Raw genomic sequence first — 12,431 nt, forward strand, 5'->3', positions numbered from 1 at the left:
TAGTAGATGACATGTAGGCCCTTTTAAATAAGTTAGATTTGTTTAATTGTTTAGGTAAGTAGTCTATGACATGTGGGCCACACCTGCCCTTTGACTAGTCAAAATTAACTTAGTCAATTCGGTTTAAGCTAAATATAGTAATCCCAAGAATTCAATTAAGCTTTGAAAAATCATTATAAAATAAACCGTAGTTCGGATGGAAAAACTTTGTACATGAAAGTTGCTCAGAACGACGAGATGAACCCGGATACGTAGCCCGTTCGTCCGCCACGCATCGCTAGCATAGAGAACATGCAACTTTCCCCCTCCGGTTCGTCTGTTCGAAAACGCAAAACACCGGGAATACGTTCCCGGATGTTTTCCCCCTTCACTGGTACCACCTCGTACCGCGTTAGGGCACACCTAGCCTCACGCTTTGTCATGTCATGCATCGTCATGCATTTGTTTGCATTATATTTATTGTTTCTTCCCCCTCTTCTCTCGCTACACACGGAGACCGACGCCGCTGCTACTCAGTACGACTACGGTGTTGACGACCACTCTCTCTTGCCAGAGCAACCAGGCAAGCCCCCCACCCCTTGATCACCAGATATCACCTACTCTCCTCTATACTGCTTGCATTAGAGTAGTGTAGCATGTTACTGCTTTTCGTTAATCCTATCCTGATGCATAGCCTGTCATTGTTGCTACAACTGTTGATACATTACCTGCAATCCTAAATGCTTAGTATAGGATGCTAGTTTATCATCAGTGGCCATACATTCTTGTCCATCTGCCATGCTATACTATCGGGCCGTGATCACTCGGGAGTTGATCACGAGTATATACCTATACTTTATACACGATACATGTGATGACTAAAGTCGGGTTGGCTCGAGGAGTACCCGCAAGTGATTCACGGATTGGGGGCTGAAAGGACCTTTGTCCCGACGGCCCTCTGGGTGGATCTTTCTGGCGGAGCAACAGGGCAGGTTGAGACCACCTAGGAGAGAGGTGGGCTAGGCCCTGGTCGGTGTTCGCGGTGTCTTCAAGATAACACATTTAACGAGATCTTGGTATTTGATCTGAGTCTGGCTACTAGCCTATACGCACTAACCATCTACGCGGGGACAGTTATGGGCACTCGACGTCGTGGTATCAGCCGAAGCCTTCATGACGTCAGCGACTGAGCGGCGCACGCCGGGTTGGACCGCGTAACGCAACTTCCTTTGTAATGGAGGTTGCTAGGTCTGCTCACCGACCGCGTTCGCAACGTGCAGGTGTGCAAAGGGCGATGGGCCCAAACCCCTGCGCCATAGGATTTAGACCGGTGTGCTGACCTCTCTGTTGTGCCTAGGTAGGGCTGCGACGTGTTGATCTTCCGAGGCCGGGCATGACCCAGGAAAGTGTGTCCGGCCAAATGGGATCGAGCGTGTTGGGTTATGTGGTGCACCCCTGCAGGGAAGTTAATCTATTCGAATAGCCGTGATCTTCGGTAACAGGATGACTTGGAGTTGTACCTTGACCTTATGACAACTAGAACCAGATACTTAATAAAACACACCCTTCCAAGTGCCGGATACAACCGGTGATCGCTCTCTCACAGGGCGACAAGGGGAGGATCATCGGTTAGGTTTATGCTACATGGTGCTACATGGTGAACTTACCATCTACTCTCTTCTGCTGCTGCAAGATGGAGGTTACCAGAAGCGTAGTCTTCGATAGGACTAGCTATCCCCCTCTTATTCCGGCATTCTGCAGTTCACTTCACATATGATACCCTTATTTCCATTTGACACCAATGCATACATATGTAGTGTAGCTCCTTGCTTGCGAGTACTTTGGATGAGTACTCACGATTGCTTTACTCCCCCTTTTCCCCCTTCCTATACCCGATTGCTGCGACCAGACGTTGGAGCCCAGGAGCCAGACGCCACCGTCGACGATGACTACTACTACTCGGGAGGTGCCTACTACTACGTGCAGCCCGCTGACGACGACCAGGAGTAGTTTAGGAGGATCCCAGGCAGGAGGCCTGCGCCTCGTTTGATCTGTATCCTAGTTTGTGCTAGCCTTTTTAAGGCAAACTTGTTTAACTTATGTCTGTACTCAGATATTATTGCTTCCGCTGACTCGTCTATGATGGAGCTCTTGTATTCGAGCCCTCGAGGCCCCTGACTTGTAATATGATGCTTGTATGACTTACTTTTATTTGTAGAGTTGTGTTGTGATATCTTCCCGTGAGTCCCTGATCGTGATCGTACACGTTTGTGTGTATGATTAGTGTACGGTTAAATCGGGGGCCTCACACTATGTTATGACTATTACATGATGAACCGCATCTGGCATAATTCTCCATCACTAATCCGATGCCTATGAGCTTTCCATATACTGGTTTACGCTTATTTACTTTCCTGTTGCTATTGTTACAATCACTACATTATACCAAAAATATTACTTTGCTTTCATTACTCTTTTGTTACCGTTACGACCACTATCATATTACTTTGCTACTAAACACTTTGCCACAGATACTAAGTTTCCAGGTGTGGTTGAATTGACAACTCAGCTGCTAATACTTGAGAATATTCTTTGGCTCCTCTTGTGTCGAATCAATAAATTTGGGTTGAATACTCTACCCTCGAAAGCTATTGCGATCCCCTATACTTGTGGGTCATCAAGACTAATTTCTAGGGCCGTTGCCGGGGAGCATAGCTCTATTCTTTGAGTCACTTGGGATTTATATCTGCTGGACACTATGAAGAAGTTGAAAGACGCTAAGACAACAATTTATCCCTCAATTACGAGGGGAGGTAAAGAACTGCCATCTAGCTCTGCACTTGATTCACCTTCTGTTATGAGTAAGCTTGCGACACCTAAACCTGCTTCTGCTATTTGTTCTGATATGTCGCATGTTATTGATGATGCTACTTCTTCTATACATGATACTTATGATGAAACTACTTCTATGCTTGATACTACCGTGCCACTTGGTGATTTTCTCGAGGAACGACTTGCTAGGGCTAGAGAGATTGAAAATATTGAATCTGGTTATGATGATGAAAGTGATGATGAAGAATCACTTGTTATTCCTGAGGGTTATTTATTTCATCAAGAAGCTTCTTTAGCTATTTTAGCTTGCAGAGATAGATATGAACTCAAAAGGTTATTAGCTAAATGGAATAAGCAATCTCTAAATGCTAGGATGAAACCTGATCCTGCTTTTGCTACTTCACCTATCTGTGTTACTGATAAGGATTATGAATCCACTGTTGATCCTGATATAATTACTTTGGTTGAATCTGATCCTTTTCGTGGCTATAAATCTGAAACTGTTGTGGCACATCTTACTAAATTAAATGATATAGCCACCCTGTTCACTAATGATGAGAGATCTCGCTACTTTTATATCCTTAAAATATTTCCGTTCTCATTAAAGGGTGATGCTAAAATATGGTTTAATTCTCTTGATCCTGGTTGTGTGCGTAGTCCCCAGGATATGATCTATTACTTCTCTGCTAAATATTTCCTTGCTCATAAGAAACAAGCTGCTTTTAAGGAAATATACAACTTTGTAAAAATTAAAGAAGAGAGTCTCCCACAAGCTTGCGGGAGGCTTCTCAAGTTACTCAATGCCTTGCCTGATCATCCTCTTAAGAAAAATGAAATACTTGATATCTTTTATAATGGACTAACCGATGCTTCTAGAGATTACCTGTATAGGTGTGCTGGTTCTCTTTTCAGGGAAAGACACACCGGATGAAGCTGAAATCTTATTGAATAATATGTTGACAAATGAAAATAATTGGGCACCTCCTGAGCCAGCTCCTGAGCTAGCTCCTGCTCCAATTAATGATCCTATTCCTAAACCAACTCCGAAGAAGAGAGGTGTTCTATTTCTCAGTCCCGAAGATATGCAAGAGGCAAATAAATCTATGAAAGAAAAAGGTATTAAAACAGAAGATGTTAAGAATTTACCTCCTATTGAAGAAATACATGGTCTTAATTTACCACCCGCCGAAGAAACATATGATCTTGATCCTTTACTTATTGAAGAACCTCCAGACCTCGATAACCCGACACAGGTAGTAAAGGTAAATTCTCTCTATAGATATGATAAAGCTGAAATCCCTCCTACTAAAATTGCTAGTCAGTGCTTGGATGAGTTTGATAATTTTATGTTTAAGCAAGAAGACTTCAATGCTTATTTTGGTAGACAATTAAACAAGATGCTATATGATTAAATACTTGGGTGATTATATGGCTAATATTAGAGGTGAACTTAAACTTGTTAGCAAACATTCTTCTATGGTTACCACTCAAGTAGAACAAGTACTTAAAGCTCAAAAGGAATTGTTCAATGAGATGAATAGTAAGAAAAATGATTATGCTATTAAAGTGGCTACTAGAACTGGTAGAATAACTCAGGAACCTTTGTATCCTGAAGGCCACCCTAAGAGAATTGAGCAAGATTCTCGGAGAAATAATATTGATGCACCTAGTTCTTCTAAAACGAAGAAAAAGAAAAATGATAGAACTGTGCAAACTTCTAGTGAACCTATTGCTCAACCACCTGATAATCCAAATGATATCTCTATGTCTGATGCTGAAACACAATCTGGCAATGAACATGAACCTAATGAAAATGTTAATGATGATGTTCATAATGATGCTCAACCTAGTAATGATAATGATGTAGAAATTGAACCCGTTGTTGATCTTGATAACCCAGAATCAAAGAATCAACGTTATGATAAGAAAGACTTTGTTGCTAGGAAACATGGTAAAGAAAGAGAGCATTGGGTTCAGAAACCCATGCCCTTTCCTTCCAAACCATCCAAGAAAAAGGATGATGAGGATTTCGAGCGCTTTGCTGAAATGATTAGACCTATCTTTTTGCGTATGCAATTGACTGATATGCTCAAATTGAGTCCTTATGCTAAGTACATGAAAGATATTGTTACAAATAAAAGAAAGATACCAGAAGATAAAATTTCCACCATGCTTGCTAATTATACCTTTAAGGGTGGAATACCAAAGAAACTTGGAGATCCAGGAGTACCTACTATACCATGCTCCATTCAAAGAAATTATGTTAAAACTGCTTTATGTGATCTTGGAGCCGGTGTTAGTGTTATGCCTCTCTCTTTATGTTGTAGACTTGACTTGAATAAGTTGACACTTACCGATATATCTTTGAAAATAGCTGATAAACCAACTGCTATACCTGTCGGTATTTGTGAGGATGTGCCTGTTGTGGTTGCAAACGTTAATATTTTAACAGACTTTGTTATTCTTGATATTCCCGAGGACGATAGTATGTCTATTATTCTTGGAAGACCTTTTCTTAATATTGTAGGGGCTGTTATTGATTGCACTAAAGGCAATGTCACTTTTCATGTTAATTGTAATGAGCATACGGTACACTTCCCGAGGAAACAACCTCAACTTCATTGTATCAACTCTATTGGGAAAATTCCATCGATTATATTTGGAGGTTTTGAATTTCCTCTTCCTACTGTCAAGAAGAAATATGATATACTTATTATTGGGGATGTGCATATCCCCGTTGAGGTAACGTAGTGTTATTCGAAATTTCTCCGGTTTCATGTTAATCGGAATGAGTTTGTTAACATGACTTGATCAACCTTGTTAGTGGATTCCTTTTGATGATCATGAGATGGATGAAACTAGAAGCACAACCTTCTGTATCCCACTTTTACTTTCTGTTATTTATATTAAATAAAATAAAAATAAATATTTGTCTGTTTGTTATCTGATTATTCGTGCAATATAAAAATACCTCGAAAATAAAAGTTCTCCAAATGCCCTAAAAATTAAATATGATTTTTTTCTAGATTATTTGAGGATTTATGGAACAAAGAACACACTAGGGGGGCCAACCACCTTGCCACGGGGGTGGAGGGTGCACCCACCCCTCTAGGGCGCGCCCCCTGCCTCGTGGGCCCACGGCGGCCCTCCTCCACTTATTCATGCACCCATCTTCTTCTTATTCCTCCCACAAACACGAGAAACCAACTCAAGCATGAGTTCCAACCCTCTTTGCTGCCATTTTCGATCTCCTTGCTCAAATCACCTCTCACAAAACTGCTTGGGGATATTTTTCCTTGATATGTGACTCCTCCATTGGTCCAATTAGTTTTTGTTCTAGTGCTTTATTCATTGCAAATCTTTGCTTCTTAGGTGACCCTGTTCTTGAGCTTGCATGTCAAATTTATATGGTCAAAAGAAGTTTTGATGCATGATATAGGCCCTAGGCACTTGCAGGAGTAGTTACTATCAATATTATTGAGTTTGGTTTACTTTTATTTTGAAGTTACTTAAAAAACTTTCAGAATTTTTCAGAAAATGATGAGGAGACTTTTGAGGGGCTCATCGAGCCAAAGCTCGAAGGAGAAGGCACCGAAGCCTAAGTATAATTTGCCTCACACCGCGGAGGTTCGGGCGTGTGAATGGCTTTCCAAGGATTTCTTCAGAGCAGCCGGGATTTATGAAGATTTTCATGAGTTGGCTTAGACTGCAGGCCTTACCACTTTCCTCCATGACCAATGCAATCAGTATCTCTTGCTCACAAATACCTTTTTGCAAAACTTTCATTTTCATTCTAAGAACTCACCACCTACGGTGGAATTTCATTTATATGATGATCATAAGGAGCTGTCACTTTTTGATTTCTGTCGGATTTGTTTAGTCCCTTTTGGGGGCAAGACAGAAGAACCACATCATGATGATGTGGAGGGATTCATTGACACTATCACTGTAGAGGAAACAAGGAATGTTTCCGATGCACGAATCACTAGCATACATTTTCCTATTTTACGCTACTTTGCATTATTTGCTAGTCGTTGCTTAATTGGTCGCGAAAACTGTGGAAACCTGAGTACCCTGATATTATAATTTTGCATCACGGTTTATACGGTGATAACTCTTTTAGTATGGGTGGCATTATTGCTAGACGGTTAAGTATGAACCGTACTAAGGGTCCCATCTTTGGAGGCATTTATGCTTCACACCTCGCTGCACATTTTAACACACCTGTTAGGCATGCTGAGAAGGAAGAAAAAGTGCTGCCCCGTGTTTATCTACATTATAAAAGTATGGTGGCACATGATTTTATTGTTAATAATAGGGAAGGAGAGCTTAAATATCAATTGTTCTTTAATAAACATCATCCGGAGACTATCACCTTGCCTGCTCCTTCTTTGTTTGATTTGACTGTAGGCACGTACCTTGTTCCGTTGATGGCTATCCACGCCTACCGAAACCCTGCACGAGCCGAGGAGCCAGAGCCGGAACCACAATTTGATCCTTCACGACAGTCTAATTACCAGTGGGATCCGGAGATGATTGTCAGCCAGTGGCAATCTGAGCCTTCTTCTTCCTCATCACAATATGACCCCAACGACTATTATTATGGATATCCGCCAGGCCAGCCGTGGCCATAGACCAACTTAGTCCAAAAGCCTAAGCTTGGGGAGTACGTATTTCTCACCGACATTACATTTATGTTCACACACACTCATTGCTAGATGTCGGTGCTCATACTTTGTCATTGTATCATCCATGCTAGTTTATTTTCTTTTATGCTTTCTTTTTGTGTGTTTGATAAACATAAAGAAAAACCAAAAAAATTAGTAGTAGTTTACTTTTCTTGCTGTAGTAATAATTAAAAAGAAAACCCAAAAATATTTACCGTTCATCTTTTGCTTGTTGGGAGCTTTCCCGTGTAAATAGTTTTATTTCTTTTCTTTTCTTTGGGGGTAAGTAGGAGAAGACCATGATTAAATTGTTGAAGTGGCTCTTATATGCTTTATTGTTGATTTAACCAAGAGCCCATATTGCTTTGTCCTCTCCTATTTATTGAATGCTCGCAGATGCCAGCCTAGTCCAATGCACGTGCACTCTTATTATTATTCACATCGTTTGGTCGTGCAAGTGAAAGGCAATTATGATGATATATGATGGACTGACTGAGATGAGAAAAGCTGGTATGAACTCGACCTCTTTTGTTTTTGTAAATATGACGATTTCATCATTCTTGATTCAGCTTGTTATGAATAAACATGTTTGCAATGACAATTAGAGATCATAGTTGCTTGTGCCATGCTTGATTAGCTATGAGTTATAATGGTTTACCTTGCGTGCCAACATGCTACTAAAATGGTTATGATGTGGTATGATAGGGTGGTATCCAATGTTTATTAATTTTAATGCATGTACATGGCTGTTGTCGCTCTCTAGTTGGTCGCTTCCCAGTCTTTTGCTAGCCTTCACCTGTACTAAGCGGGAATACTGCTTGTGCATCCAATCCCTTAAACCCCAAAGTTATTCCAGATGAGTCCACTATACCTTCCTATATGCAGCATCTACCTGTCGTTCCAAGTAAATTTGTATGTGCCAAACTCTAAACCTTCAAATAATCATCCTGTTTTGTATGCTTGAATAGCTCATGTATCAACTAGGGTTATCTGTATCTTCCACGCTAGGCGGGTTATTCTCAAGAGGAGTGGACTCCGCTCCTCACTCACGAGAAAATGGCTGGTCACCGGGATGCCCAGTCCCATGCTTTATGCAAACTAAATCAAAATAATTGCAAAACAAAACTCCCCCTGGGACTGTTGTTAGCTGGAGCCACTTGTTGTTTCGAGCAAGCCATGGATTGATGTTTGTTGGTGGAGGGGGAGTATAAACTTTACCATTCTGTTTGGGAACCGGATTGCTTGGGGAGTATAATCGAGTCCGTGAGCTATATAATAAAGATTAGTGTTGAGTCATGGGCTTGATTTTCTTGCTATGTTCTTGGGTGAATAAAAGAAAAGAGAAAATGAATAAAAATAAATAAAAGTTCATATTGATCTTATTGATAGTAATGACTTCACATAGAAAGAGTGTGACGATTAAAAGTAGTTGGGAGTTGGCAGACATAGCTTTGGTCATCGTTGCAATTAATAGGAAGTAATAAGGAAAGAGAGGTTTCACATATAAATACACTATTATTGACATCTTTTATGATTGGGAGCACTCATCAAAATAAGACATGCTAAAGAGTTGATGTTGGGCAAGGAAGACAACGTAATGGGTTATGTTTTCTTATATCTGAGATAAAGTATGTTGTCATGGATCATCCAACATGTTGAGCTTGCCTTTCCCCCTCATGCTAGCCAAATTCTCAGCACCAAGTAGAGATACTACTTGTGCTTCCATATACCCTTAAACTAGTTTTGCCATGAGAGTCCACCATATCTACCTATGGATTGAATAAGATCCTTCAAGTAAGTTGTCATCGATGCAAAGCAATAAAAATTGCTCTAAATATGTATGATTTGTGTGGGACAAATAATCTTCATATCACAAGGGGCAATATAAAGTGGCGATCTTTCGCATTAAGATTTTGTGCATCCAACCATAAAAGCGCATGGCAACCTCTGCTTCCTTCTGCGAAGGGCCTATCTTTTATTATTATCTTCTACCTTATGCAAGAGTCATGGTGATCTTCACCTTTCCTTTTTCATTTTATCCTTTGGCAAGCCCAGCATGTTGGAAAGAACTTGATATATATATCTAATTGGATGTAGGGGGGCATGAGTTATTATTGTTGACATTATCCTCGAGGTAAAAGGTTGTGGGGCGAAACTATAAGCCCCTATCTTTCTCCGTGTCTGATGAAAACTCCGTAACCACAAGTATTGTGTGAGTGTTAGCACTTATGAAGGACTAGATGATAGTTCAGTATGTGGACTTGCTTTTTAGCTCTGACATAGACTCTTTCTAATGTTATGATAAATTGCAATTGCTTCAATGACTGAGGTTATAGTTTGTTGGTTCTCAATAAGGTTTCTGATTCATACTTTTGCATTGTGAATAGATCATCACTTGAACATAAGTAATCATATGACAATATCTGTATATGTTGCTGTTATGAGAATAATCATGATGCCTGCATGTCCGTATTTTATTTTTATCGACGCCTCTACCTCTAAACATGGGGACATATTTATTGTTATCGGCTTTCGCTTGAGGACAAGCAAGGTCTAAGCTTGGGGGAGTTGATACGTCCATTTTGCATCATGCTCTTATATCAATATTTATCGCATTATGGGCTGTTATTTCACATTATGTCACAATACTTATGGCTATTTTCTCTTATTTTACAAGGTTTACATAAGGAGGGAGAATGCTGACAGTTGGAATTCTGGGCTGGAAAAGGAGCAAATATTAGAGACCTATTCTGCATAACTCCAAAAGTCCTAAAACTCCACGGAATACCTTATAATAAATAATGAAAAATCCTCGCCAAAGATGAAGACCAGGGGGCCCACACCCTGTCCACGAGGGTGGGGGGCGCCCCCCTAGGGCGCGCCCCCCTACCTCGTGGGCCCCCCTGGTGGCTCTCCGATGACCATCTTCTGCTATATGAAGTCTTTCGTCGAGAAAAAAAACCAGAAGCAACCTTTCGGGACAAAACTCCGCCGCCACGAGGCGAAACCTTGGTGTAACCAATCTAGGGCTCTGGCAGAGCTGTTCTGCCGGGGAAACTTCTCTTCGGGAGGGGGAAATCATCGCCATCGTCATCACGAACGCTCCTCTCATCGGGAGAGGGCAATCTCCATCAACATCTTCATCAGCACCATCTCATCTCAAAACCCTAGTTCATCTCTTGTATCCAATTCTTGTCTCCAAGTCCGGGATTGGTGCTAGTAGGTTGCTAGTAGTGTTAATTACTCCTTGTAGTTGATGCTAGTTGGTTTAATTGGTGGAAGATCATATGTTCAGATCCTTTATGCATATTATTACCCCTCTGATTATGAACATGAATATGCTTTGTGAGTAGTTACGTTTGTTCCTGAGGACAAGGGAGAAGTCTTGCTATTAGTAGTCATGTGAATTTGGTATTCGTTCGATATTTTGATGAGATGTATGTTGTCTAGCCTCTAGTGGTGTTATGTGAACGTCGACTACATAACACTTCACCATTATTTGGGCCTAGAGGAAGTCATTGGGAAGTAATAAGTGTTGGAAATATGCCCTAGAGGCAATAATAAAATGGTTATTATTATATTTCTTTGTTCGTGATAATTGTCTATTGTTCATGCTATAATTGTGTTATCCGGAAATCGTAATACATGTGTGAATACATAGACCACAACACGTCCCTAGTGAGCCTCTAGTTGACTAGCTCGTTGATCAAAGGATAGTCATGGTTTCCTGACTATGGACATTGGATGTCATTGATAACGGGATCACATCATTAGGAGAATGATGTGATGGACAAGACCCAATCCTAAGCTTAGCTCAAAGATCGTGTAGTTCGTTTGTTGTAGCTTTTATGAATGTCAAGTATCATTTCTTAGACCATGAGATTGTGCAACTCCCGGATACTGTAGGAGTGCCTTGGGTGTGCCAAACGTCACAACGTAACTGGGTGACTATAAAGGTACATTACAGGTATCTCCGAAAGTATCTATTGGGTTGGCACGAATCAAGACTGGGATTTGTCACTCCGTATGATGGAGAGGTATCTCTGGGCCCACTTGGTAATGCATCATCATAATGAGCTCAATGTGACCAAGTGGTTGATCACGGGATCATGCATTACGGTACGAGTAAAGTGACTTGCTGGTAACGAGATTGAACGAGGTATTGGGATTCCGACAATCGAGTCTCAGGCAAGTAACGCACCGATTGACAAAGGGAATTGTATACGGATTGATTGAATCCTCGACATCGTGGTTCATCAGATGAGATCATCGCGGAGAATGTGGGAGCCAACATGGGTATCTAGATCCCGCTGTTGGTTATTGACCGGAGAGGTGTCTCGGTCATGTCTGCATGTCTCCCGAACCCGTAGGGTCTACACACTTAAGGTTCGGTGACACTAGGGTTGTTGAGATATTAGCATACGATAACCCGAAAGTTGTTCAGAGTCCCAGATGAGATCCTGGGCGTCACGAGGAGTTCCGGAATGGTCCGGAGGTGAAGATTTATATATAGGAAGTCAAGTTTCAGCCATCGGGAAAGTTTCGGGGGTAATCGGTATTGTACTGGGACCACCGGAAGGGTCCCGGGGGTCCACCGGGTGGGGCCACCTATCGCGGAGGGACCCATGGGCTGAAGTGGGAGGGGAACCAGCCCCTAGTGGGCTGGTGCGCCCCCCTTGGGCCTCCACCTGCGCCTAGGGTTAGAAACCCTAGGGGTGGGGGGCGCGACCCTTGCCTTGGGGGGCAAGGCACCCCCTTGGCCACCGCCCCCTAGGAGATTGGATCTCCTAGGGCCGGTGCCCCCCATAGGCACCCTATATATAGTGGGGGGAAGGGAGGGCAGAGGCACCCCAAGCCCCTGGCCTCTCCCTTTCCCTCACGTGACATTCCTCCGTCTCCCTGCGCTTGGCGAAGCTCTGCCGGGATCACCGTTGCTTCCACCACCACGCCGTC

The sequence above is a fragment of the Triticum dicoccoides genome, chromosome 6A (genome assembly GCF_002162155.2).
Source record: "Triticum dicoccoides isolate Atlit2015 ecotype Zavitan chromosome 6A, WEW_v2.0, whole genome shotgun sequence".
Taxonomy (NCBI): Eukaryota; Viridiplantae; Streptophyta; class Magnoliopsida; order Poales; family Poaceae; genus Triticum; species Triticum dicoccoides.